At 37.3% G+C, this 26,915-nt stretch overlaps 31 non-coding genes across 31 annotated transcripts; all 31 read left to right on the forward strand.

Annotated features, from left to right (window-relative positions):
* Positions 1-206: 206 nt before the first annotated feature.
* On the forward strand, positions 207-290 carry Trnal-cag (transfer RNA leucine (anticodon CAG)). The gene has a single exon. It is a non-coding gene; the product is annotated as a tRNA-Leu (tRNA).
* Positions 291-664: 374 nt separating this feature from the next.
* Trnal-cag (transfer RNA leucine (anticodon CAG)) lies at positions 665-748 on the forward strand. The gene has a single exon. It is a non-coding gene; the product is annotated as a tRNA-Leu (tRNA).
* A 374-nt stretch (positions 749-1,122) lies between these two features.
* On the forward strand, positions 1,123-1,206 carry Trnal-cag (transfer RNA leucine (anticodon CAG)). The gene has a single exon. It is a non-coding gene; the product is annotated as a tRNA-Leu (tRNA).
* A 374-nt stretch (positions 1,207-1,580) lies between these two features.
* On the forward strand, positions 1,581-1,664 carry Trnal-cag (transfer RNA leucine (anticodon CAG)). Its single transcript has one exon. It is a non-coding gene; the product is annotated as a tRNA-Leu (tRNA).
* A 374-nt stretch (positions 1,665-2,038) lies between these two features.
* Positions 2,039-2,122, forward strand: Trnal-cag (transfer RNA leucine (anticodon CAG)). Its single transcript has one exon. It is a non-coding gene; the product is annotated as a tRNA-Leu (tRNA).
* Positions 2,123-2,496: 374 nt separating this feature from the next.
* On the forward strand, positions 2,497-2,580 carry Trnal-cag (transfer RNA leucine (anticodon CAG)). The gene has a single exon. It is a non-coding gene; the product is annotated as a tRNA-Leu (tRNA).
* Positions 2,581-2,954: 374 nt separating this feature from the next.
* Positions 2,955-3,038, forward strand: Trnal-cag (transfer RNA leucine (anticodon CAG)). The gene has a single exon. It is a non-coding gene; the product is annotated as a tRNA-Leu (tRNA).
* Positions 3,039-3,412: 374 nt separating this feature from the next.
* Positions 3,413-3,496, forward strand: Trnal-cag (transfer RNA leucine (anticodon CAG)). Its single transcript has one exon. It is a non-coding gene; the product is annotated as a tRNA-Leu (tRNA).
* A 320-nt stretch (positions 3,497-3,816) lies between these two features.
* On the forward strand, positions 3,817-3,900 carry Trnal-cag (transfer RNA leucine (anticodon CAG)). Its single transcript has one exon. It is a non-coding gene; the product is annotated as a tRNA-Leu (tRNA).
* A 320-nt stretch (positions 3,901-4,220) lies between these two features.
* On the forward strand, positions 4,221-4,304 carry Trnal-cag (transfer RNA leucine (anticodon CAG)). Its single transcript has one exon. It is a non-coding gene; the product is annotated as a tRNA-Leu (tRNA).
* A 1,231-nt stretch (positions 4,305-5,535) lies between these two features.
* Trnal-cag (transfer RNA leucine (anticodon CAG)) lies at positions 5,536-5,619 on the forward strand. The gene has a single exon. It is a non-coding gene; the product is annotated as a tRNA-Leu (tRNA).
* A 374-nt stretch (positions 5,620-5,993) lies between these two features.
* Trnal-cag (transfer RNA leucine (anticodon CAG)) lies at positions 5,994-6,077 on the forward strand. Its single transcript has one exon. It is a non-coding gene; the product is annotated as a tRNA-Leu (tRNA).
* Positions 6,078-6,397: 320 nt separating this feature from the next.
* On the forward strand, positions 6,398-6,481 carry Trnal-cag (transfer RNA leucine (anticodon CAG)). Its single transcript has one exon. It is a non-coding gene; the product is annotated as a tRNA-Leu (tRNA).
* A 320-nt stretch (positions 6,482-6,801) lies between these two features.
* On the forward strand, positions 6,802-6,885 carry Trnal-cag (transfer RNA leucine (anticodon CAG)). The gene has a single exon. It is a non-coding gene; the product is annotated as a tRNA-Leu (tRNA).
* A 320-nt stretch (positions 6,886-7,205) lies between these two features.
* On the forward strand, positions 7,206-7,289 carry Trnal-cag (transfer RNA leucine (anticodon CAG)). The gene has a single exon. It is a non-coding gene; the product is annotated as a tRNA-Leu (tRNA).
* Positions 7,290-7,663: 374 nt separating this feature from the next.
* Trnal-cag (transfer RNA leucine (anticodon CAG)) lies at positions 7,664-7,747 on the forward strand. The gene has a single exon. It is a non-coding gene; the product is annotated as a tRNA-Leu (tRNA).
* Positions 7,748-8,067: 320 nt separating this feature from the next.
* Positions 8,068-8,151, forward strand: Trnal-cag (transfer RNA leucine (anticodon CAG)). The gene has a single exon. It is a non-coding gene; the product is annotated as a tRNA-Leu (tRNA).
* A 329-nt stretch (positions 8,152-8,480) lies between these two features.
* Positions 8,481-8,564, forward strand: Trnal-cag (transfer RNA leucine (anticodon CAG)). The gene has a single exon. It is a non-coding gene; the product is annotated as a tRNA-Leu (tRNA).
* A 329-nt stretch (positions 8,565-8,893) lies between these two features.
* Trnal-cag (transfer RNA leucine (anticodon CAG)) lies at positions 8,894-8,977 on the forward strand. Its single transcript has one exon. It is a non-coding gene; the product is annotated as a tRNA-Leu (tRNA).
* A 320-nt stretch (positions 8,978-9,297) lies between these two features.
* On the forward strand, positions 9,298-9,381 carry Trnal-cag (transfer RNA leucine (anticodon CAG)). The gene has a single exon. It is a non-coding gene; the product is annotated as a tRNA-Leu (tRNA).
* A 320-nt stretch (positions 9,382-9,701) lies between these two features.
* Positions 9,702-9,785, forward strand: Trnal-cag (transfer RNA leucine (anticodon CAG)). The gene has a single exon. It is a non-coding gene; the product is annotated as a tRNA-Leu (tRNA).
* Positions 9,786-10,518: 733 nt separating this feature from the next.
* On the forward strand, positions 10,519-10,602 carry Trnal-cag (transfer RNA leucine (anticodon CAG)). The gene has a single exon. It is a non-coding gene; the product is annotated as a tRNA-Leu (tRNA).
* A 7,413-nt stretch (positions 10,603-18,015) lies between these two features.
* Positions 18,016-18,099, forward strand: Trnal-cag (transfer RNA leucine (anticodon CAG)). Its single transcript has one exon. It is a non-coding gene; the product is annotated as a tRNA-Leu (tRNA).
* Positions 18,100-18,830: 731 nt separating this feature from the next.
* Positions 18,831-18,914, forward strand: Trnal-cag (transfer RNA leucine (anticodon CAG)). Its single transcript has one exon. It is a non-coding gene; the product is annotated as a tRNA-Leu (tRNA).
* A 731-nt stretch (positions 18,915-19,645) lies between these two features.
* On the forward strand, positions 19,646-19,729 carry Trnal-cag (transfer RNA leucine (anticodon CAG)). Its single transcript has one exon. It is a non-coding gene; the product is annotated as a tRNA-Leu (tRNA).
* Positions 19,730-21,267: 1,538 nt separating this feature from the next.
* On the forward strand, positions 21,268-21,351 carry Trnal-cag (transfer RNA leucine (anticodon CAG)). The gene has a single exon. It is a non-coding gene; the product is annotated as a tRNA-Leu (tRNA).
* A 731-nt stretch (positions 21,352-22,082) lies between these two features.
* Positions 22,083-22,166, forward strand: Trnal-cag (transfer RNA leucine (anticodon CAG)). Its single transcript has one exon. It is a non-coding gene; the product is annotated as a tRNA-Leu (tRNA).
* Positions 22,167-23,296: 1,130 nt separating this feature from the next.
* Positions 23,297-23,380, forward strand: Trnal-cag (transfer RNA leucine (anticodon CAG)). Its single transcript has one exon. It is a non-coding gene; the product is annotated as a tRNA-Leu (tRNA).
* Positions 23,381-23,710: 330 nt separating this feature from the next.
* Trnal-cag (transfer RNA leucine (anticodon CAG)) lies at positions 23,711-23,794 on the forward strand. The gene has a single exon. It is a non-coding gene; the product is annotated as a tRNA-Leu (tRNA).
* Positions 23,795-24,525: 731 nt separating this feature from the next.
* Trnal-cag (transfer RNA leucine (anticodon CAG)) lies at positions 24,526-24,609 on the forward strand. The gene has a single exon. It is a non-coding gene; the product is annotated as a tRNA-Leu (tRNA).
* A 1,538-nt stretch (positions 24,610-26,147) lies between these two features.
* Positions 26,148-26,231, forward strand: Trnal-cag (transfer RNA leucine (anticodon CAG)). The gene has a single exon. It is a non-coding gene; the product is annotated as a tRNA-Leu (tRNA).
* The last annotated feature ends 684 nt before the right edge of the window (positions 26,232-26,915 follow it).

Genomic DNA, 26,915 nt, shown 5'->3' on the forward strand with positions numbered 1-26,915 from the left:
TTGACATGCAAGAAGTGTTTTATCGAAGCAATTACTTATAATTCTATCTATAAAAGTTTGATCTGATCCAGGACTCTAACTAGGCTTGAATTGAAGCATTTATTTGGGTGCTGAGATATAAAGGGACAAATTAGTGTCAATTTTGATGTCTTGTTATTTGGGTGCTGAGATATAAAGGGACAAATTAGTGTCAATTTTGATGTCTTGTCAGGATGGCCGAGTGGTCTAAGGCGCTGCGTTCAGGTCGCAGTCTGGTTCTCCAGGCGTGGGTTCGAATCCCACTTCTGACAAATTGTATATTTTTATTGGCACCTATACATGTTATAGACATCTCAGGAACAGTTTAACCATTGAAAAAGATGTTTGACACAATACCGCCAATTCTTAGATGCGCAAACTCTGTTTTTAATGAAAAGAACCTCTTTAAATCTCGTTTCTGAACGAGGATATTCTCTTAATTGACATGCAAGAAGTGTTTTATCGAAGCAATTACTTATAATTCTATCTATAAAAGTTTGATCTGATCCAGGACTCTAACTAGGCTTGAATTGAAGCATTTATTTGGGTGCTGAGATATAAAGGGACAAATTAGTGTCAATTTTGATGTCTTGTTATTTGGGTGCTGAGATATAAAGGGACAAATTAGTGTCAATTTTGATGTCTTGTCAGGATGGCCGAGTGGTCTAAGGCGCTGCGTTCAGGTCGCAGTCTGGTTCTCCAGGCGTGGGTTCGAATCCCACTTCTGACAAATTGTATATTTTTATTGGCACCTATACATGTTATAGACATCTCAGGAACAGTTTAACCATTGAAAAAGATGTTTGACACAATACCGCCAATTCTTAGATGCGCAAACTCTGTTTTTAATGAAAAGAACCTCTTTAAATCTCGTTTCTGAACGAGGATATTCTCTTAATTGACATGCAAGAAGTGTTTTATCGAAGCAATTACTTATAATTCTATCTATAAAAGTTTGATCTGATCCAGGACTCTAACTAGGCTTGAATTGAAGCATTTATTTGGGTGCTGAGATATAAAGGGACAAATTAGTGTCAATTTTGATGTCTTGTTATTTGGATGCTGAGATATAAAGGGACAAATTAGTGTCAATTTTGATGTCTTGTCAGGATGGCCGAGTGGTCTAAGGCGCTGCGTTCAGGTCGCAGTCTGGTTCTCCAGGCGTGGGTTCGAATCCCACTTCTGACAAATTGTATATTTTTATTGGCACCTATACATGTTATAGACATCTCAGGAACAGTTTAACCATTGAAAAAGATGTTTGACACAATACCGCCAATTCTTAGATGCGCAAACTCTGTTTTTAATGAAAAGAACCTCTTTAAATCTCGTTTCTGAACGAGGATATTCTCTTAATTGACATGCAAGAAGTGTTTTATCGAAGCAATTACTTATAATTCTATCTATAAAAGTTTGATCTGATCCAGGACTCTAACTAGGCTTGAATTGAAGCATTTATTTGGGTGCTGAGATATAAAGGGACAAATTAGTGTCAATTTTGATGTCTTGTTATTTGGGTGCTGAGATATAAAGGGACAAATTAGTGTCAATTTTGATGTCTTGTCAGGATGGCCGAGTGGTCTAAGGCGCTGCGTTCAGGTCGCAGTCTGGTTCTCCAGGCGTGGGTTCGAATCCCACTTCTGACAAATTGTATATTTTTATTGGCACCTATACATGTTATAGACATCTCAGGAACAGTTTAACCATTGAAAAAGATGTTTGACACAATACCGCCAATTCTTAGATGCGCAAACTCTGTTTTTAATGAAAAGAACCTCTTTAAATCTCGTTTCTGAACGAGGATATTCTCTTAATTGACATGCAAGAAGTGTTTTATCGAAGCAATTACTTATAATTCTATCTATAAAAGTTTGATCTGATCCAGGACTCTAACTAGGCTTGAATTGAAGCATTTATTTGGGTGCTGAGATATAAAGGGACAAATTAGTGTCAATTTTGATGTCTTGTTATTTGGGTGCTGAGATATAAAGGGACAAATTAGTGTCAATTTTGATGTCTTGTCAGGATGGCCGAGTGGTCTAAGGCGCTGCGTTCAGGTCGCAGTCTGGTTCTCCAGGCGTGGGTTCGAATCCCACTTCTGACAAATTGTATATTTTTATTGGCACCTATACATGTTATAGACATCTCAGGAACAGTTTAACCATTGAAAAAGATGTTTGACACAATACCGCCAATTCTTAGATGCGCAAACTCTGTTTTTAATGAAAAGAACCTCTTTAAATCTCGTTTCTGAACGAGGATATTCTCTTAATTGACATGCAAGAAGTGTTTTATCGAAGCAATTACTTATAATTCTATCTATAAAAGTTTGATCTGATCCAGGACTCTAACTAGGCTTGAATTGAAGCATTTATTTGGGTGCTGAGATATAAAGGGACAAATTAGTGTCAATTTTGATGTCTTGTTATTTGGATGCTGAGATATAAAGGGACAAATTAGTGTCAATTTTGATGTCTTGTCAGGATGGCCGAGTGGTCTAAGGCGCTGCGTTCAGGTCGCAGTCTGGTTCTCCAGGCGTGGGTTCGAATCCCACTTCTGACAAATTGTATATTTTTATTGGCACCTATACATGTTATAGACATCTCAGGAACAGTTTAACCATTGAAAAAGATGTTTGACACAATACCGCCAATTCTTAGATGCGCAAACTCTGTTTTTAATGAAAAGAACCTCTTTAAATCTCGTTTCTGAACGAGGATATTCTCTTAATTGACATGCAAGAAGTGTTTTATCGAAGCAATTACTTATAATTCTATCTATAAAAGTTTGATCTGATCCAGGACTCTAACTAGGCTTGAATTGAAGCATTTATTTGGGTGCTGAGATATAAAGGGACAAATTAGTGTCAATTTTGATGTCTTGTTATTTGGGTGCTGAGATATAAAGGGACAAATTAGTGTCAATTTTGATGTCTTGTCAGGATGGCCGAGTGGTCTAAGGCGCTGCGTTCAGGTCGCAGTCTGGTTCTCCAGGCGTGGGTTCGAATCCCACTTCTGACAAATTGTATATTTTTATTGGCACCTATACATGTTATAGACATCTCAGGAACAGTTTAACCATTGAAAAAGATGTTTGACACAATACCGCCAATTCTTAGATGCGCAAACTCTGTTTTTAATGAAAAGAACCTCTTTAAATCTCGTTTCTGAACGAGGATATTCTCTTAATTGACATGCAAGAAGTGTTTTATCGAAGCAATTACTTATAATTCTATCTATAAAAGTTTGATCTGATCCAGGACTCTAACTAGGCTTGAATTGAAGCATTTATTTGGGTGCTGAGATATAAAGGGACAAATTAGTGTCAATTTTGATGTCTTGTTATTTGGGTGCTGAGATATAAAGGGACAAATTAGTGTCAATTTTGATGTCTTGTCAGGATGGCCGAGTGGTCTAAGGCGCTGCGTTCAGGTCGCAGTCTGGTTCTCCAGGCGTGGGTTCGAATCCCACTTCTGACAAATTGTATATTTTTATTGGCACCTATACATGTTATAGACATCTCAGGAACAGTTTAACCATTGAAAAAGATGTTTGACACAATACCGCCAATTCTTAGATGCGCAAACTCTGTTTTTAATGAAAAGAACCTCTTTAAATCTCGTTTCTGAACGAGGATATTCTCTTAATTGACATGCAAGAAGTGTTTTATCGAAGCAATTACTTATAATTCTATCTATAAAAGTTTGATCTGATCCAGGACTCTAACTAGGCTTGAATTGAAGCATTTATTTGGGTGCTGAGATATAAAGGGACAAATTAGTGTCAATTTTGATGTCTTGTCAGGATGGCCGAGTGGTCTAAGGCGCTGCGTTCAGGTCGCAGTCTGGTTCTCCAGGCGTGGGTTCGAATCCCACTTCTGACAAATTGTATATTTTTATTGGCACCTATACATGTTATAGACATCTCAGGAACAGTTTCACCATTGAAAAAGATGTTTGACACAATACCGCCAATTCTTAGATGCGCAAACTCTGTTTTTAATGAAAAGAACCTCTTTAAATCTCGTTTCTGAACGAGGATATTCTCTTAATTGACATGCAAGAAGTGTTTTATCGAAGCAATTACTTATAATTCTATCTATAAAAGCTTGATCTGATCCAGGACTCTAACTAGGCTTGAATTGAAGCATTTATTTGGGTGCTGAGATATAAAGGGACAAATTAGTGTCAATTTTGATGTCTTGTCAGGATGGCCGAGTGGTCTAAGGCGCTGCGTTCAGGTCGCAGTCTGGTTCTCCAGGCGTGGGTTCGAATCCCACTTCTGACAAATTGTATATTTTTATTGGCACCTATACATGTTATAGACATCTCAGGAACAGTTTAACCATTGAAAAAGATGTTTGACACAATACCGCCAATTCTTAGATGCGCAAACTCTGTTTTTAATGAAAAGAACCTCTTTAAATCTCGTTTCTGAACGAGGATATTCTCTTAATTGACATGCAAGAAGTGTTTTATCGAAGCAATTACTTATAATTCTATCTATAAAAGCTTGATCTGATCCAGGACTCTAACTAGGCTTGAATTGAAGCATTTATTTGGGTGCTGAGATATAAAGGGACAAATTAGTGTCAATTTTGATGTCTTGTCAGGATGGCCGAGTGGTCTAAGGCGCTGCGTTCATTGTTGGTAAATATAATTTTTGTGAGCATGCGCGTATGTATTTGTAAGATTGAGTGTATGCTAGTTTTTTTTTTTGCCTGCGGAATTTTTTATGACTGTTTTCTCATAAACATTGTTTTACATTGATGAATATCAACGTTTTTGATCGTGAATTCGCATGGTGGAATGGAATCCAGCCCCGTACGAACATTTGATTATTTCGTTTCGCTTTTCGTCACTTTATTTACTGAAAACAAAGACAATTATCAGTTAATTTTATGTTTCATTTTGTATTCTGCGTAGGTTTCTAATATAAATTGAATGATTGAGCTGCATGAAAGATAAGTGTGAGGTAGCATGATAGTATAGGGACTTGATGTTTTCATAAATATGTTGTAAATTGATGTAGAAGATAATAATGATTTGTGCAATAAATTTTATCAAGATAAAAAAAAAAATAAGGCGCTGCGTTCAGGTCGCAGTCTGGTTCTCCAGGCGTGGGTTCGAATCCCACTTCTGACAAATTGTATATTTTTATTGGCACCTATACATGTTATAGACATCTCAGGAACAGTTTAACCATTGAAAAAGATGTTTGACACAATACCGCCAATTCTTAGATGCGCAAACTCTGTTTTTAATGAAAAGAACCTCTTTAAATCTCGTTTCTGAACGAGGATATTCTCTTAATTGACATGCAAGAAGTGTTTTATCGAAGCAATTACTTATAATTCTATCTATAAAAGCTTGATCTGATCCAGGACTCTAACTAGGCTTGAATTGAAGCATTTATTTGGGTGCTGAGATATAAAGGGACAAATTAGTGTCAATTTTGATGTCTTGTTATTTGGGTGCTGAGATATAAAGGGACAAATTAGTGTCAATTTTGATGTCTTGTCAGGATGGCCGAGTGGTCTAAGGCGCTGCGTTCAGGTCGCAGTCTGGTTCTCCAGGCGTGGGTTCGAATCCCACTTCTGACAAATTGTATATTTTTATTGGCACCTATACATGTTATAGACATCTCAGGAACAGTTTAACCATTGAAAAAGATGTTTGACACAATGCCGCCAATTCTTAGATGGGCAAACTCTGTTTTTAATGAAAAGAACCTCTTTAAATCTCGTTTCTGAACGAGGATATTCTCTTAATTGACATGCAAGAAGTGTTTTATCGAAGCAATTACTTATAATTCTATCTATAAAAGTTTGATCTGATCCAGGACTCTAACTAGGCTTGAATTGAAGCATTTATTTGGGTGCTGAGATATAAAGGGACAAATTAGTGTCAATTTTGATGTCTTGTTATTTGGGTGCTGAGATATAAAGGGACAAATTAGTGTCAATTTTGATGTCTTGTCAGGATGGCCGAGTGGTCTAAGGCGCTGCGTTCAGGTCGCAGTCTGGTTCTCCAGGCGTGGGTTCGAATCCCACTTCTGACAAATTGTATATTTTTATTGGCACCTATACATGTTATAGATATCTCAGGAACAGTTTAACCATTGAAAAAGATGTTTGACACAATACCGCCAATTCTTAGATGCGCAAACTCTGTTTTTAATGAAAAGAACCTCTTTAAATCTCGTTTCTGAACGAGGATATTCTCTTAATTGACATGCAAGAAGTGTTTTATCGAAGCAATTACTTATAATTCTATCTATAAAAGCTTGATCTGATCCAGGACTCTAACTAGGCTTGAATTGAAGCATTTATTTGGGTGCTGAGATATAAAGGGACAAATTAGTGTCAATTTTGATGTCTTGTCAGGATGGCCGAGTGGTCTAAGGCGCTGCGTTCAGGTCGCAGTCTGGTTCTCCAGGCGTGGGTTCGAATCCCACTTCTGACAAATTGTATATTTTTATTGGCACCTATACATGTTATAGACATCTCAGGAACAGTTTAACCATTGAAAAAGATGTTTGACACAATACCGCCAATTCTTAGATGCGCAAACTCTGTTTTTAATGAAAAGAACCTCTTTAAATCTCGTTTCTGAACGAGGATATTCTCTTAATTGACATGCAAGAAGTGTTTTATCGAAGCAATTACTTATAATTCTATCTATAAAAGCTTGATCTGATCCAGGACTCTAACTAGGCTTGAATTGAAGCATTTATTTGGGTGCTGAGATATAAAGGGACAAATTAGTGTCAATTTTGATGTCTTGTCAGGATGGCCGAGTGGTCTAAGGCGCTGCGTTCAGGTCGCAGTCTGGTTCTCCAGGCGTGGGTTCGAATCCCACTTCTGACAAATTGTATATTTTTATTGGCACCTATACATGTTATAGACATCTCAGGAACAGTTTAACCATTGAAAAAGATGTTTGACACAATACCGCCAATTCTTAGATGCGCAAACTCTGTTTTTAATGAAAAGAACCTCTTTAAATCTCGTTTCTGAACGAGGATATTCTCTTAATTGACATGCAAGAAGTGTTTTATCGAAGCAATTACTTATAATTCTATCTATAAAAGCTTGATCTGATCCAGGACTCTAACTAGGCTTGAATTGAAGCATTTATTTGGGTGCTGAGATATAAAGGGACAAATTAGTGTCAATTTTGATGTCTTGTCAGGATGGCCGAGTGGTCTAAGGCGCTGCGTTCAGGTCGCAGTCTGGTTCTCCAGGCGTGGGTTCGAATCCCACTTCTGACAAATTGTATATTTTTATTGGCACCTATACATGTTATAGACATCTCAGAAACAGTTTAACCATTGAAAAAGATGTTTGACACAATACCGCCAATTCTTAGATGCGCAAACTCTGTTTTTAATGAAAAGAACCTCTTTAAATCTCGTTTCTGAACGAGGATATTCTCTTAATTGACATGCAAGAAGTGTTTTATCGAAGCAATTACTTATAATTCTATCTATAAAAGTTTGATCTGATCCAGGACTCTAACTAGGCTTGAATTGAAGCATTTATTTGGGTGCTGAGATATAAAGGGACAAATTAGTGTCAATTTTGATGTCTTGTTATTTGGGTGCTGAGATATAAAGGGACAAATTAGTGTCAATTTTGATGTCTTGTCAGGATGGCCGAGTGGTCTAAGGCGCTGCGTTCAGGTCGCAGTCTGGTTCTCCAGGCGTGGGTTCGAATCCCACTTCTGACAAATTGTATATTTTTATTGGCACCTATACATGTTATAGACATCTCAGGAACAGTTTAACCATTGAAAAAGATGTTTGACACAATACCGCCAATTCTTAGATGCGCAAACTCTGTTTTTAATGAAAAGAACCTCTTTAAATCTCGTTTCTGAACGAGGATATTCTCTTAATTGACATGCAAGAAGTGTTTTATCGAAACAATTACTTATAATTCTATCTATAAACGCTTGATCTGATCCAGGACTCTAACTAGGCTTGAATTGAAGCATTTATTTGGGTGCTGAGATATAAAGGGACAAATTAGTGTCAATTTTGATGTCTTGTCAGGATGGCCGAGTGGTCTAAGGCGCTGCGTTCAGGTCGCAGTCTGGTTCTCCAGGCGTGGGTTCGAATCCCACTTCTGACAAATTGTATATTTTTATTGGCACCTATACATGTTATAGACATCTCAGGAACAGTTTAACCATTGAAAAAGATGTTTGACACAATACCGCCAATTCTTAGATGCGCAAACTCTGTTTTTAATGAAAAGAACCTCTTTAAACATGTTAAATCTCGTTTCTGAACGAGGATATTCTCTTAATTGACATGCAAGAAGTGTTTTATCGAAGCAATTACTTATAATTCTATCTATAAAAGCTTGATCTGATCCAGGACTCTAACTAGGCTTGAATTGAAGCATTTATTTGGGTGCTGAGATATAAAGGGACACATTAGTGTCAATTTTGATGTCTTGTCAGGATGGCCGAGTGGTCTAAGGCGCTGCGTTCAGGTCGCAGTCTGGTTCTCCAGGCGTGGGTTCGAATCCCACTTCTGACAAATTGTATATTTTTATTGGCACCTATACATGTTATAGACATCTCAGGAACAGTTTAACCATTGAAAAAGATGTTTGACACAATACCGCCAATTCTTAGATGCGCAAACTCTGTTTTTAATGAAAAGAACCTCTTTAAACATGTTAAATCTCGTTTCTGAACGAGGATATTCTCTTAATTGACATGCAAGAAGTGTTTTATCGAAGCAATTACTTATAATTCTATCTATAAAAGCTTGATCTGATCCAGGACTCTAACTAGGCTTGAATTGAAGCATTTATTTGGGTGCTGAGATATAAAGGGACAAATTAGTGTCAATTTTGATGTCTTGTCAGGATGGCCGAGTGGTCTAAGGCGCTGCGTTCAGGTCGCAGTCTGGTTCTCCAGGCGTGGGTTCGAATCCCACTTCTGACAAATTGTATATTTTTATTGGCACCTATACATGTTATAGACATCTCAGGAACAGTTTAACCATTGAAAAAGATGTTTGACACAATACCGCCAATTCTTAGATGCGCAAACTCTGTTTTTAATGAAAAGAACCTCTTTAAATCTCGTTTCTGAACGAGGATATTCTCTTAATTGACATGCAAGAAGTGTTTTATCGAAGCAATTACTTATAATTCTATCTATAAAAGCTTGATCTGATCCAGGACTCTAACTAGGCTTGAATTGAAGCATTTATTTGGGTGCTGGGATATAAAGGGACAAATTAGTGTCAATTTTGATGTCTTGTCAGGATGGCCGAGTGGTCTAAGGCGCTGCGTTCAGGTCGCAGTCTGGTTCTCCAGGCGTGGGTTCGAATCCCACTTCTGACAAATTGTATATTTTTATTGGCACCTATACATGTTATAGATATCTCAGGAACAGTTTAACCATTGAAAAAGATGTTTGACACAATACCGCCAATTCTTAGATGCGCAAACTCTGTTTTTAATGAAAAGAACCTCTTTAAATCTCGTTTCTGAACGAGGATATTCTCTTAATTGACATGCAAGAAGTGTTTTATCGAAGCAATTACTTATAATTCTATCTATAAAAGCTTGATCTGATCCAGGACTCTAACTAGGCTTGAATTGAAGCATTTATTTGGGTGCTGAGATATAAAGGGACAAATTAGTGTCAATTTTGATGTCTTGTCAGGATGGCCGAGTGGTCTAAGGCGCTGCGTTCAGGTCGCAGTCTGGTTCTCCAGGCGTGGGTTCGAATCCCACTTCTGACAAATTGTATATTTTTATTGGCACCTATACATGTTATAGACATCTCAGGAACAGTTTAACCATTGAAAAAGATGTTTGACACAATACCGCCAATTCTTAGATGCGCAAACTCTGTTTTTAATGAAAAGAACCTCTTTAAATCTCGTTTCTGAACGAGGATATTCTCTTAATTGACATGCAAGAAGTGTTTTATCGAAGCAATTACTTATAATTCTATCTATAAAAGCTTGATCTGATCCAGGACTCTAACTAGGCTTGAATTGAAGCATTTATTTGGGTGCTGAGATATAAAGGGACAAATTAGTGTCAATTTTGATGTCTTGTCAGGATGGCCGAGTGGTCTAAGGCGCTGCGTTCAGGTCGCAGTCTGGTTCTCCAGGCATGGGTTCGAATCCCACTTCTGACAAATTGTATATTTTTATTGGCACCTATACATGTTATAGACATCTCAGGAACAGTTTAACCATTGAAAAAGATGTTTGACACAATACCGCCAATTCTTAGATGCGCAAACTCTGTTTTTAATGAAAAGAACCTCTTTTAACATGTTAAATCTCGTTTCTGAACGAGGATATTCTCTTAATTGACATGCAAGAAGTGTTTTATCGAAGCAATTACTTATAATTCTATCTATAAAAGCTTGATCTGATCCAGGACTCTAACTAGGCTTGAATTGAAGCATTTATTTGGGTGCTGAGATATAAAGGGACAAATTAGTGTCAATTTTGATGTCTTGTCAGGATGGCCGAGTGGTCTAAGGCGCTGCGTTCAGGTCGCAGTCTGGTTCTCCAGGCGTGGGTTCGAATCCCACTTCTGACAAATTGTATATTTTTATTGGCACCTATACATGTTATAGACATCTCAGGAACAGTTTAACCATTGTGTTGCGGAGACGATTTGAATTGTGCAGTGGAATAAATTGTTCATATAAAGTTCGACGATTTGGGATTTGGGAGTTCGACGATAATGTTATACCAATAGCATTATTATATCCATAACATATAACTAACTCGAATGTTTGCTAATAACTACGTTTTAATCCAATATTTACAATATTTACAATCATTGCGTATTACAATTTCACAACACTGTTTTCGATGTTAACTTATCGCATGATAAAGACGAACTGTTTACTTCTGAACATTAGACATAAAAATTTCACACTAATTTAACCTGATTCCCAGAGATGATCAAAACAAAGTAATTAAATCGCCACAGCTGCATTTGCAGACGACTATTATTTGAACTCTAACTGACTAGACTGACCTACTGAAGGTGTCATAAATTTTAGGAATCCCGTTAAAATTAACAATAACTTTCTACACTGTAATAAATTCTTTGGAAAATACTGTTATCTTTAACTAATCTTAGCAGACGAAAATGTAACTTTATTTCAACATAATTATATTGAAAATTAACGATAAAAATAAACTTGCAAAAATATAAGTGCAATTAATAAAAACCGATTTCTACTCTATTAAAAATCATAACTAAAAAACAATCATACTAATAAAAACTAAAAACTATTGTCTTCAATCCATTCTCCCCCTCTTGATTGCTCTAAGCCAATCAAACAAAACAATAATTAAACGATATAAAACTGTCTCTGATCTAAGTTCAAATTTTCAAATCTAAAACTATTTCAAAATATTTAACTGTCTAGATTAAAATGAAACTATATGTCCACATTACTTCAATTATTTATCACTGTCATTTTCGGAGGTTTCGATGTCTAACGGACACAGTTTTGTTATTGGTCTTATTAATACAGTTTGTCCAAGTGAAACTTTTGCAACACGAACAGGTATATCTTTTCCGGAGAAAACTTCGATTATTCTGCCAAGCGGCCAATGTCCTCTCGGAACGTTCGGATTCATCACAAGCACAATATCATCGGTTTTCATGTCCCTTTTCGTTTTAGTCCACTTGTCACGTTTGTTTAGTCCCGGCAACCATTCTCTAATCCAACGTTTCCAAAAATGTCTTATTAATTCCTGTATTCTTCTCCAGCGTTTTCTCGGGTTAAAATCAGTATTATCAACGGTTTCTGAAGCGAAATGGCCACCTAATTGTCCGTGTAAGAAGTGATTTGGTGTTAAAGGTGTATCATCTTTCGGATCGGCTGACTGGTACGTAAGCGGTCTCGAATTGATCAGCGCTTCAGCTCCGGTAAATGCTGTTAAAAGTTCCTCACCATTAATGATTGCATTTCCTAATATTGCATAAATAGCCCTTTTTGTGGATTTTATCATTGTTTCGTGAATACCACCAAAATGCGGTGCTAGCGGTGGATTAAAATGCCACTTAATCCCTTGGTTACTTATTGAATTCTGTATTTTATCATTGTCTAAAAGCGCAACTAGTTCTTTCAGTTCTCTATTTGCTCCAACAAAATTAGTTCCATTGTCTGAAATTATCTCTTTAGGAAGACCTCTCCTATTCACCATCCGATAAAATGCGTTAAGAAATGAGTCCGTATCTAATCCAAATGCTACTTCCAAATGCACTGCGCGTGACGCTAAACATGTAAATAGACATAAGTATCTTTTCTGACGTCGTTTTCCTCTCCCCTGAACTGTTATGAACGGTCCTCCAAAATCAACTGCAGTACGAGCGAAAGCATGTAACGGTGTTTTGAAACGAATTTCCGGTAACGGAGCCATAACTTGCTCGGCAACTTTAGCTTTCCTCTTACGACACGTATAACACTCATGTTCATATTCTCTTATTTCTTCTCTCCCTGAAATAATACAAAAGCGTGACGATAATGCTGAAAATATTTGATTTGTCCCACTAACATGTTTTCCAAGTTCGTGATAGCGTTTCACAATAAGCTTCGTGACCCAATTTTTTCGTGGTAATATAATCGGATATCGAGCATCGAATGGTAGAAAATCGGCGAACTCTAAACGTCCATCACATCTGATTAATCCATTTTCATCAATTCGCGGTTGTAATCCTAATAATATGCTAGTTTTCGGTAAATCTTTACTTTTTATTAGAGCGTTATATTCGTCTGAAAATGCCTCCCTTTGTGCATCTTTAATTATTTCCATTTCGGCATCTGCATATTCAACGGTAGATAAACTTCCTTGACGACGTTGTTCTTGCTTTAGTCTGCAATTGTCAATAAATCTGTATACATACGCATGTACACGAACTAGTCTTACAAAACTTGAATAACGTACGGGATCTAAACGCCAATCTGAATCACTAGTGTGAATACTTTTCAGTGTAGTACAGTTAGTTAATTTATCGCTTGTTTTCTTTTGACACTTAAGTTCGGTATCACGTACGTTTTCTTTGTGAATGTTAGTTTCCGGCCATTGCGGTTCCTTTTCTTGAAGAAATTCCGGTCCATTCCACCAAATGACGTCCGACTGTAATTGTTCAATTTTCCTACCTCTAGATACTAAATCTGCTGGGTTAACCTTTGTTGGCACATGTCGCCATTGTTTAGGGTGCGATGAAGTGTGAATTTCTCCGATTCGATTCGCTACAAACGGCTTGTACTCTCTACTCCTACCTCTTATCCAATACAAAACGTTCATACTGTCTGACCAGAATGTCATGTTATCCTCAGGTACTTCTAGTGCATGTTTAACTGAAAGTGCTAATCTTAATTCCAAAACTGCGGCCATCAACTCAAGTCGTGGAATGCTGACTGAAGTTAACGGAGCAACTCTCGATTTCGCTGCTATTAATCTCGTAGATATCTTGCCACTCTTATACTCGTGTCTAGCATATATAACTGAACCATAAGCCTCCTGAGAAGCGTCGCTGAATGTGTGAAGACTCGTTGAAACAATGTCATCGTCTAACTGCAAACATCTCGGTATTTTAATGCAACAAAGTTCATCAAGTTCACGGAATCACTCTCTTGATTTGTCAACAAGTATTTCGTCTAACTGGTCGTCCCAGTCTAGTCCTGCTGTCCACATCTCTTGTAGTAGTAGTTTTCCTCTTATTGTGTACGGCGCAATAAATCCCAACGGGTCGAATAACGTAGCAACTTTGCTTAGAATGTTTCGTTTAGTAAATTTGAAATCATTTGCCGGTGGGTTAGCTTTAAATGTGAATATGTCATTGTCTGCCTGCCATATAACTCCTAGAGTTTTCACGGACGGTAAATATCCCTCATCGAGATCGACTTGTGACGCACGATCTTCTTCTGGAATACATTGCAAAACTGCCGTTGAATTTGATAGCCATTTCCGTGCATACATCCCTGCTTTTGCCCATAACTGTGATAGCTGATTATAAAGTTCGATGCCTTGTTCATCGTTCATTACAGAGTCCATACTGTCGTCCATGTATGTAGATTTTAGAACTGTTTCGGCGGCTCGCGGATATAAATCTTTCGTCATTTCGGCATGTTTTCTAGAAACAAACTGAGCTTGAAATGGAGACGAATTTACTCCAAAAACAACACTATTGAATTCATATTCCTCTGGTACATGTTCAGTTTTCATTGCGCGCCATAAAAATCTGTGAAACGGTCTGTCGTCTGGTGCAATTTTAATTCTCAAATACATTTCGGCTATGTCACAAACAAGTGCAACTGGATTCTTTCTGAAGCGTAATAGTACATCAAATAAATCCTGTTGTAACTTTGGTCCTTGATGAATAGTGTCATTTAGCGAAATCCCCTGAAACTTTGCAGACGCATCAAATACAATCCTCGTTTAAGTAATTTCCTTGTCCGGTCTAATCACCGGAAAATGCGGCAAATACCATTTTCCTGCTACGGTCTCCTCCTTTGCCGACACTTTTCGAACATATCCTTTTTCAATGTATTTCTCTATGGTTTGTGTGTAATCTTTTGCAATACTCGGGTCTTTCTTTAATCATTTTTCTGTGTTTTCTAATCTATGCAAAGCCATGTTGTAATTGTTCGGTAACAATGGTGTGTCGTCTTTCCACGGTACTTTAACTTCGTAGTGTCCGTCCTTAAATTCCAAAGATTGCTCTACAATAGACAATGCCTTTCGCTCATCACTATTTAGAAATACGTTATCGCTTGGTGTTTTGACATTTTCGATTTCCCAAAACTTCCTTACAATGTTATCTAAATCATTTCGATTCTCATGTCCACGAGCAAAATACGTTCGGTTAAACAGTGTCTGCTCCTGTCCGCTATTCGGATCTCCGATGCACGTCCAACCTAACGGTGTTAGTCTAGCAATTGGTTCTCCAGGTTTACCACGTATATCTCTATATGAATAATGTAGATCCGGATAGTCCAGCCCGATCAACATATCAACGGTAGGTCTTTGTCCTAGATTCGGAAATTTAATCCCTGCAAGATGCTCCCATTTCCGAGCGTGTTGTTTCCAATCAACTGGTTGTAAACTTCCGGTTACACGGTTAGTAGTGAACGCGACTATCTTGGCGTCTGTCTGACCATTATGACTTTGAAGTCTAACCTCGACTGGCATAGTTTCAAATGTTTCGACATTGTCATTTAACACATTAACTGTCACTTTCTGAACTTGTCCTTGAAGTCCCAATTCAGCGGCAACATCAGCGTTGATATACGTTTTCGTACTTGCGTCATCCAGTAATGCATTAACGCTTACGGTACGGTTTCCATTTTTCAATATTACGGGTACTGTTCTAAGCGTAACGAAGTTTGATTTTCTGTCTCGGCCGATCATTGTGCGATTCTGACTCTCCCCCTCAGTGGCGGCGGCTGTATCTTCCTTCTTTTCAGTAGCATAGTTCTGTTTTGTTTTCGATTCGGTTCTCACTGGAACCCTTGGCTCACTGAACGATTGTTTATCCCTATGAAGAAGTCTGTTGTGCACTTCTTTGCATCCACCCAAGTTACACGCTCTACTTCTCGGACACTGTCTGCCAACGTGATCATGTCCTAAGCAACGATAACACAACTGAAGTCGTTTTGCTGTATCCCATCTCTTGTGAACGGTTAATTTCCGAAATTCATCGCACCTCCAGACTCCATGATGACCGTTACAACACTTGCACAAATATTTTATTGATTCCCTTTTTCCGATGTGGTCCTCATTTTGCGATTCTCCAAAAAATTTTCTAAATCCATCCCTACGATTTCCCTTATAATTCCGCTGTGAATTGCTACTAGTGTTCGCACTTAATCCATGTATTGTTTCTGATGCTATAGTTTGAAACTCTGACTCTTGTAAAATCCACTCCCGTAGACATTCAACTGATTCTATTTTTCCGCTTTCAAATATCCAACGATGGTACCTCGACAACATCGATTCTGTCATCTTTCGCTGCAATTTGTTGTACAAAGAACCATTCTTTAACTCCTCAAAACGACCTGCTTCTTTCAAGTTCACAACTGCTATATCCAGTAAATCTGCAAAATTTTCTATGTCTTTAGCGAATCCTTCTCTCATAGGTTTAAAGTTTTCAAGTTCTTCGATATACAATGTTATTTGTCTTCTTTGTCCTCCATACTTTCTTTCTAAACGCTCCTTTGCAGCATCGTAAGCAACTGCTGAATGTCCTAAATTTTCTATAACTTGCAAAGCTTCACCTTCCACATATTGTCTCAGTTGTAATAATTTATATTCCTTTGTTGCCGGTGCTTGGTCAATACATGCTAAGAATGCAGCTTTCCAGCTCTGATAATTCCTTTTATTTCCTGTGAAAACCGGTATTGAAACTCTTTTCAACTGTTTCCACATATCCTGTCCTAATTCTGAACTAAATTTCGTTTCATTTAATTGCTTGACGTTATTTTCTTCTTTCGTAGTTTGTTCAAATTCTGGTTTAACTTCCTTTTCTTTATTTATAGGTTTACTTTCCACTTTATTTCCGGAATTCACATTAGCCCGTTTCGATATTCTCGATACACTAGAACCAACGCTTGACCCAACCTTACTCTCGATCAAATAATCACGACACTCATTTTCTGCGTCCGTAAATTCCTCTTCCATTTTTTCCATCTCTTTTGTTGTTTTCTTCATATTTAGTATATCATTCCTGTGCTTATATTCATCACAAATATTCCCCATAATATCCATCGCTTTTTCTTCCGCATTTATCAGTTTCTCTTGAAATACTTTTATTTCTTCACGATCCGGAAAATCTTCTTCAAGAATTTGTAGTAATGAATGTCTAGTTTTTGTGAATGTCGATTTTGCTTTGGCTTTTTCCTTCTTCAGATCTTCTAATTGTAAACTTTCTTCCGGTTTAGCAATAACGGTTTCGTCCATTTTGTCTCCCTCGCTTGCCTCTGCTTCTATTTCCAAATCCCAATTACTCATTTTCTCACAATACGATTACGATTACAGTTCATTGAACCACGCTCTGCTACCAAAAATGTTGCGGAGACGATTTGAATTGTGCAGTGGAATAAATTGTTCATATAAAGTTCGACGATTTGGGATTTGGGAGTTCGACGATAATGTTATACCAATAGCATTATTATATCCATAACATATAACTAACTCGAATGTTTGCTAATAACTACGTTTTAATCCAATATTTACAATATTTACAATCATTGCGTATTACAATTTCACAACACTGTTTTCGATGTTAACTTATCGCATGATAAAGACGAACTGTTTACTTCTGAACATTAGACATAAAAATTTCACACTAATTTAACCTGATTCCCAGAGATGATCAAAACAAAGTAATTAAATCGCCACAGCTGCATTTGCAGACGACTATTATTTGAACTCTAACTGACTAGACTGACCTACTGAAGGTGTCATAAATTTTAGGAATCCCGTTAAGATTAACAATAACTTTCTACACTGTAATAAATTCTTTGGAAAATACTGTTATCTTTAACTAATCTTAGCAGACGAAAATGTAACTTTATTTCAACATAATTATATTGAAAATTAACGATAAAAATAAACTTGCAAAAATATAAGTGCAATTAATAAAAACCGATTTCTACTCTATTAAAAATCATAACTAAAACACAATCATACTAATAAAAACTAAAAACTATTGTCTTCAATCCACATTGAAAAAGATGTTTGACACAATACCGCCAATTCTTAGATGCGCAAACTCTGTTTTTAATGAAAAGAACCTCTTTAAATCTCGTTTCTGAACGAGGATATTCTCTTAATTGACATGCAAGAAGTGTTTTATCGAAGCAATTACTTATAATTCTATCTATAAAAGCTTGATCTGATCCAGGACTCTAACTAGGCTTGAATTGAAGCATTTATTTGGGTGCTGAGATATAAAGGGACAAATTAGTGTCAATTTTGATGTCTTGTCAGGATGGCCGAGTGGTCTAAGGCGCTGCGTTCAGGTCGCAGTCTGGTTCTCCAGGCGTGGGTTCGAATCCCACTTCTGACAAATTGTATATTTTTATTGGCACCTATACATGTTATAGACATCTCAGGAACAGTTTAACCATTGAAAAAGATGTTTGACACAATATACCGCCAATTCTTAGATGCGCAAACTCTGTTTTTAATGAAAAGAACCTCTTTAAATCTCGTTTCTGAACGAGGATATTCTCTTAATTGACATGCAAGAAGTGTTTTATCGAAGCAATTACTTATAATTCTATCTATAAAAGCTTGATCTGATCCAGGACTCTAACTAGGCTTGAATTGAAGCATTTATTTGGGTGCTGAGATATAAAGGGACAAATTAGTGTCAATTTTGATGTCTTGTCAGGATGGCCGAGTGGTCTAAGGCGCTGCGTTCAGGTCTCAGTCTGGTTCTCCAGGCGTGGGTTCGAATCCCTGACAAATTGTATATTTTTATTGGCACCTATACATGTTATAGACATCTCAGGAACAGTTTAACCATTGAAAAAGATGTTTGACACAATACCGCCAATTCTTAGATGCGCAAACTCTGTTTTTTAATGAAAAGAACCTCTTTAAACATGTTAAATCTCGTTTCTGAACGAGGATATTCTCTTAATTGACATGCAAGAAGTGTTTTATCGAAGCAATTACTTATAATTCTATCTATAAAAGCTTGATCTGATCCAGGACTCTAACTAGGCTTGAATTGAAGCATTTATTTGGGTGCTGAGATATAAAGGGACAAATTAGTGTCAATTTTGATGTCTTGTCAGGATGGCCGAGTGGTCTAAGGCGCTGCGTTCAGGTCGCAGTCTGGTTCTCCAGGCGTGGGTTCGAATCCCACTTCTGACAAATTGTATATTTTTATTGGCACCTATACATGTTATAGACATCTCAGGAACAGTTTAACCATTGAAAAAGATGTTTGACACAATATACCGCCAATTCTTAGATGCGCAAACCCTGTTTTTAATGAAAAGAACCTCTTTAAATCTCGTTTCTAAACGAGGATATTCTCTTAATTGACATGCAAGAAGTGTTTTATCGAAGCAATTACTTATAATTCTATCTATAAAAGCTTGATCTGATCCAGGACTCTAACTAGGCTTGAATTGAAGCATTTATTTGGGTGCTGAGATATAAAGGGACAAATTAGTGTCAATTTTGATGTCTTGTCAGGATGGCCGAGTGGTCTAAGGCGCTGCGTTCAGGTCGCAGTCTGGTTCTCCAGGCGTGGGTTCGAATCCCTGACAAATTGTATATTTTTATTGGCACCTATACATGTTATAGACATCTCAGGAACAGTTTAACCATTGAAAAAGATGTTTGACACAATACCGCCAATTCTTAGATGCGCAAACTCTGTTTTTTAATGAAAAGAACCTCTTTAAACATGTTAAATCTCGTTTCTGAACGAGGATATTCTCTTAATTGACATGCAAGAAGTGTTTTATCGAAGCAATTACTTATAATTCTATCTATAAAAGCTTGATCTGATCCAGGACTCTAACTAGGCTTGAATTGAAGCATTTATTTGGGTGCTGAGATATAAAGGGACAAATTAGTGTCAATTTTGATGTCTTGTCAGGATGGCCGAGTGGTCTAAGGCGCTGCGTTCAGGTCGCAGTCTGGTTCTCCAGGCGTGGGTTCGAATCCCACTTCTGACAAATTGTATATTTTTATTGGCACCTATACATGTTATAGACATCTCAGGAACAGTTTAACCATTGAAAAAGATGTTTGACACAATACCGCCAATTCTTAGATGCGCAAACTCTGTTTTTAATGAAAAGAACCTCTTTAAATCTCGTTTCTGAACGAGGATATTCTCTTAATTGACATGCAAGAAGTGTTTTATCGAAGCAATTACTTATAATTCTATCTATAAAAGCTTGATCTGATCCAGGACTCTAACTAGGCTTGAATTGAAGCATTTTTTGGGTGCTGAGAAATAAAGGGACAAATTAGTGTCAATTTTGATGTCTTGTCAGAATGGCCGAGTGGTCTAAGGCGCTGCGTTCAGGTCGCAGTCTGGTTCTCCAGGCGTGGGTTCGAATCCCACTTCTGACAAATTGTATATTTTTATTGGCACCTATACATGTTATAGACATCTCAGGAACAGTTTAACCATTGAAAAAGATGTTTGACACAATATACCGCCAATTCTTAGATGCGCAAACCCTGTTTTTAATGAAAAGAACCTCTTTAAATCTCGTTTCTAAACGAGGATATTCTCTTAATTGACATGCAAGAAGTGTTTTATCGAAGCAATTACTTATAATTCTATCTATAAAAGTTTGATCTGATCCAGGACTCTAACTAGGCTTGAATTGAAGCATTTATTTGGGTGCTGAGATATAAAGGGACAAATAAGTGTCAATTTTGATGTCTTGTCAGGATGACCGAGTGGTCTAAGGCGCTGCGTTCAGGTCGCAGTCTGGTTCTCCAGGCGTGGGTTCGAATCCCACTTCTGACAAATTGTATATTTTCATTGGCACCTATACATGTTATAGACATCTCAGGATCAGTTTAACCATTGAAAAAGATGTTTGACACAATACCACCAATTCTTAGATGCGCAAACTCTGTTTTTAATGAAAAGAACCTCTTTAAATCTCGTTTCTGAACGAGGATATTCTCTTAATTGACATGCAAGAAGTGTTTTATCGAAGCAATTACTTATAATTCTATCTATAAAAGCTTGATCTGATCCAGGACTCTAACTAGGCTTGAATTGAAGCATTTATTTGGGTGCTGAGATATAAAGGGACAAATTAGTGTCAATTTTGATGTCTTGTCAGGATGGCCGAGTGGTCTAAGGCGCTGCGTTCAGGTCTCAGTCTGGTTCTCCAGGCGTGGGTTCGAATCCCTGACAAATTGTATATTTTTATTGGCACCTATACATGTTATAGACATCTCAGGAACAGTTTAACCATTGAAAAAGATGTTTGACACAATACCGCCAATTCTTAGATGCGCAAACTCTGTTTTTTAATGAAAAGAACCTCTTTAAACATGTTAAATCTCGTTTCTGAACGAGGATATTCTCTTAATTGACATGCAAGAAGTGTTTTATCGAAGCAATTACTTATAATTCTATCTATAAAAGCTTGATCTGATCCAGGACTCTAACTAGGCTTGAATTGAAGCATTTATTTGGGTGCTGAGATATAAAGGGACAAATTAGTGTCAATTTTGATGTCTTGTCAGGATGGCCGAGTGGTCTAAGGCGCTGCGTTCAGGTCGCAGTCTGGTTCTCCAGGCGTGGGTTCGAATCCCACTTCTGACAAATTGTATATTTTTATTGGCACCTATACATGTTATAGACATCTCAGGAACAGTTTAACCATTGAAAAAGATGTTTGACACAATATACCGCCAATTCTTAGATGCGCAAACCCTGTTTTTAATGAAAAGAACCTCTTTAAATCTCGTTTCTAAACGAGGATATTCTCTTAATTGACATGCAAGAAGTGTTTTATCGAAGCAATTACTTATAATTCTATCTATAAAAGCTTGATCTGATCCAGGACTCTAACTAGGCTTGAATTGAAGCATTTATTTGGGTGCTGAGATATAAAGGGACAAATTAGTGTCAATTTTGATGTCTTGTCAGGATGGCCGAGTGGTCTAAGGCGCTGCGTTCAGGTCGCAGTCTGGTTCTCCAGGCGTGGGTTCGAATCCCTGACAAATTGTATATTTTTATTGGCACCTATACATGTTATAGACATCTCAGGAACAGTTTAACCATTGAAAAAGATGTTTGACACAATACCGCCAATTCTTAGATGCGCAAACTCTGTTTTTTAATGAAAAGAACCTCTTTAAACATGTTAAATCTCGTTTCTGAACGAGGATATTCTCTTAATTGACATGCAAGAAGTGTTTTATCGAAGCAATTACTTATAATTCTATCTATAAAAGCTTGATCTGATCCAGGACTCTAACTAGGCTTGAATTGAAGCATTTATTTGGGTGCTGAGATATAAAGGGACAAATTAGTGCCAATTTTGATGTCTTGTCAGGATGGCCGAGTGGTCTAAGGCGCTGCGTTCAGGTCGCAGTCTGGTTCTCCAGGCGTGGGTTCGAATCCCACTTCTGACAAATTGTATATTTTTATTGGCACCTATACATGTTATAGACATCTCAGGAACAGTTTAACCATTGAAAAAGATGTTTGACACAATACCGCCAATTCTTAGATGCGCAAACTCTGTTTTTAATGAAAAGAACCTCTTTAAATCTCGTTTCTGAACGAGGATATTCTCTTAATTGACATGCAAGAAGTGTTTTATCGAAGCAATTACTTATAATTCTATCTATAAAAGCTTGATCTGATCCAGGACTCTAACTAGGCTTGAATTGAAGCATTTATTTGGGTGCTGAGATATAAAGGGACAAATTAGTGTCAATTTTGATGTCTTGTCAGAATGGCCGAGTGGTCTAAGGCGCTGCGTTCAGGTCGCAGTCTGGTTCTCCAGGCGTGGGTTCGAATCCCACTTCTGACAAATTGTATATTTTTATTGGCACCTATACATGTTATAGACATCTCAGGAACAGTTTAACCATTGAAAAAGATGTTTGACACAATATACCGCCAATTCTTAGATGCGCAAACCCTGTTTTTAATGAAAAGAACCTCTTTAAATCTCGTTTCTAAACGAGGATATTCTCTTAATTGACATGCAAGAAGTGTTTTATCGAAGCAATTACTTATAATTCTATCTATAAAAGCTTGATCTGATCCAGGACTCTAACTAGGCTTGAATTGAAGCATTTATTTGGGTGCTGAGATATAAAGGGACAAATAAGTGTCAATTTTGATGTCTTGTCAGGATGACCGAGTGGTCTAAGGCGCTGCGTTCAGGTCGCAGTCTGGTTCTCCAGGCGTGGGTTCGAATCCCACTTCTGACAAATTGTATATTTTTATTGGCACCTATACATGTTATAGACATCTCAGGATCAGTTTAACCATTGAAAAAGATGTTTGACACAATACCGCCAATTCTTAGATGCGCAAACTCTGTTTTTAATGAAAAGAACCTCTTTAAATCTCGTTTCTGAACGAGGATATTCTCTTAATTGACATGCAAGAAGTGTTTTATCGAAGCAATTACTTATAATTCTATCTATAAAAGCTTGATCTGATCCAGGACTCTAACTAGGCTTGAATTGAAGCATTTATTTGGGTGCTGAGATATAAAGGGACAAATTAGTGTCAATTTTGATGTCTTGTCAGGATGGCCGAGTGGTCTAAGGCGCTGCGTTCAGGTCGCAGTCTGGTTCTCCAGGCGTGGGTTCGAATCCCACTTCTGACAAATTGTATATTTTTATTGGCACCTATACATGTTATAGACATCTCAGGAACAGTTTAACCATTGAAAAAGATGTTTGACACAATACCGCCAATTCTTAGATGCGCAAACTCTGTTTTTTAATGAAAAGAACCTCTTTAAACATGTTAAATCTCGTTTCTGAACGAGGATATTCTCTTAATTGACATGCAAGAAGTGTTTTATCGAAGCAATTACTTATAATTCTATCTATAAAAGCTTGATCTGATCCAGGACTCTAACTAGGCTTGAATTGAAGCATTTATTTGGGTGCTGAGATATAAAGGGACAAATTAGTGTCAATTTTGATGTCTTGTCAGGATGGCCGAGTGGTCTAAGGCGCTGCGTTCAGGTCGCAGTCTGGTTCTCCAGGCGTGGGTTCGAATCCCACTTCTGACAAATTGTATATTTTTATTGGCACCTATACATGTTATAGACATCTCAGGAACAGTTTAACCATTGAAAAAGATGTTTGACACAATATACCGCCAATTCTTAGATGCGCAAACCCTGTTTTTAATGAAAAGAACCTCTTTAAATCTCGTTTCTAAACGAGGATATTCTCTTAATTGACATGCAAGAAGTGTTTTATCGAAGCAATTACTTATAATTCTATCTATAAAAGCTTGATCTGATCCAGGACTCTAACTAGGCTTGAATTGAAGCATTTATTTGGGTGCTGAGATATAAAGGGACAAATTAGTGTCAATTTTGATGTCTTGTCAGGATGGCCGAGTGGTCTAAGGCGCTGCGTTCAGGTCGCAGTCTGGTTCTCCAGGCGTGGGTTCGAATCCCTGACAAATTGTATATTTTTATTGGCACCTATACATGTTATAGACATCTCAGGAACAGTTTAACCATTGAAAAAGATGTTTGACACAATACCGCCAATTCTTAGATGCGCAAACTCTGTTTTTTAATGAAAAGAACCTCTTTAAACATGTTAAATCTCGTTTCTGAACGAGGATATTCTCTTAATTGACATGCAAGAAGTGTTTTATCGAAGCAATTACTTATAATTCTATCTATAAAAGCTTGATCTGATCCAGGACTCTAACTAGGCTTGAATTGAAGCATTTATTTGGGTGCTGAGATATAAAGGGACAAATTAGTGTCAATTTTGATGTCTTGTCAGGATGGCCGAGTGGTCTAAGGCGCTGCGTTCAGGTCGCAGTCTGGTTCTCCAGGCGTGGGTTCGAATCCCACTTCTGACAAATTGTATATTTTTATTGGCACCTATACATGTTATAGACATCTCAGGAACAGTTTAACCATTGAAAAAGATGTTTGACACAATACCGCCAATTCTTAGATGCGCAAACTCTGTTTTTAATGAAAAGAACCTCTTTAAATCTCGTTTCTGAACGAGGATATTCTCTTAATTGACATGCAAGAAGTGTTTTATCGAAGCAATTACTTATAATTCTATCTATAAAAGCTTGATCTGATCCAGGACTCTAACTAGGCTTGAATTGAAGCATTTTTTGGGTGCTGAGAAATAAAGGGACAAATTAGTGTCAATTTTGATGTCTTGTCAGAATGGCCGAGTGGTCTAAGGCGCTGCGTTCAGGTCGCAGTCTGGTTCTCCAGGCGTGGGTTCGAATCCCACTTCTGACAAATTGTATATTTTTATTGGCACCTATACATGTTATAGACATCTCAGGAACAGTTTAACCATTGAAAAAGATGTTTGACACAATATACCGCCAATTCTTAGATGCGCAAACCCTGTTTTTAATGAAAAGAACCTCTTTAAATCTCGTTTCTAAACGAGGATATTCTCTTAATTGACATGCAAGAAGTGTTTTATCGAAGCAATTACTTATAATTCTATCTATAAAAGTTTGATCTGATCCAGGACTCTAACTAGGCTTGAATTGAAGCATTTATTTGGGTGCTGAGATATAAAGGGACAAATAAGTGTCAATTTTGATGTCTTGTCAGGATGACCGAGTGGTCTAAGGCGCTGCGTTCAGGTCGCAGTCTGGTTCTCCAGGCGTGGGTTCGAATCCCACTTCTGACAAATTGTATATTTTTATTGGCACCTATACATGTTATAGACATCTCAGGATCAGTTTAACCATTGAAAAAGATGTTTGACACAATACCGCCAATTCTTAGATGCGCAAACTCTGTTTTTAATGAAAAGAACCTCTTTAAATCTCGTTTCTGAACGAGGATATTCTCTTAATTGACATGCAAGAAGTGTTTTATCGAAGCAATTACTTATAATTCTATCTATAAAAGCTTGATCTGATCCAGGACTCTAACTAGGCTTGAATTGAAGCATTTATTTGGGTGCTGAGATATAAAGGGACAAATTAGTGTCAATTTTGATGTCTTGTCAGGATGGCCGAGTGGTCTAAGGCGCTGCGTTCAGGTCTCAGTCTGGTTCTCCAGGCGTGGGTTCGAATCCCTGACAAATTGTATATTTTTATTGGCACCTATACATGTTATAGACATCTCAGGAACAGTTTAACCATTGAAAAAGATGTTTGACACAATACCGCCAATTCTTAGATGCGCAAACTCTGTTTTTTAATGAAAAGAACCTCTTTAAACATGTTAAATCTCGTTTCTGAACGAGGATATTCTCTTAATTGACATGCAAGAAGTGTTTTATCGAAGCAATTACTTATAATTCTATCTATAAAAGCTTGATCTGATCCAGGACTCTAACTAGGCTTGAATTGAAGCATTTATTTGGGTGCTGAGATATAAAGGGACAAATTAGTGTCAATTTTGATGTCTTGTCAGGATGGCCGAGTGGTCTAAGGCGCTGCGTTCAGGTCGCAGTCTGGTTCTCCAGGCGTGGGTTCGAATCCCACTTCTGACAAATTGTATATTTTTATTGGCACCTATACATGTTATAGACATCTCAGGAACAGTTTAACCATTGAAAAAGATGTTTGACACAATATACCGCCAATTCTTAGATGCGCAAACCCTGTTTTTAATGAAAAGAACCTCTTTAAATCTCGTTTCTAAACGAGGATATTCTCTTAATTGACATGCAAGAAGTGTTTTATCGAAGCAATTACTTATAATTCTATCTATAAAAGCTTGATCTGATCCAGGACTCTAACTAGGCTTGAATTGAAGCATTTATTTGGGTGCTGAGATATAAAGGGACAAATTAGTGTCAATTTTGATGTCTTGTCAGGATGGCCGAGTGGTCTAAGGCGCTGCGTTCAGGTCGCAGTCTGGTTCTCCAGGCGTGGGTTCGAATCCCTGACAAATTGTATATTTTTATTGGCACCTATACATGTTATAGACATCTCAGGAACAGTTTAACCATTGAAAAAGATGTTTGACACAATACCGCCAATTCTTAGATGCGCAAACTCTGTTTTTTAATGAAAAGAACCTCTTTAAACATGTTAAATCTCGTTTCTGAACGAGGATATTCTCTTAATTGACATGCAAGAAGTGTTTTATCGAAGCAATTACTTATAATTCTATCTATAAAAGCTTGATCTGATCCAGGACTCTAACTAGGCTTGAATTGAAGCATTTATTT

This window comes from Mytilus californianus, unplaced genomic scaffold (assembly GCF_021869535.1).
Source record: "Mytilus californianus isolate M0D057914Y unplaced genomic scaffold, xbMytCali1.0.p SCAF_121, whole genome shotgun sequence".
NCBI classification, from domain to species: domain Eukaryota; kingdom Metazoa; phylum Mollusca; class Bivalvia; order Mytilida; family Mytilidae; genus Mytilus; species Mytilus californianus.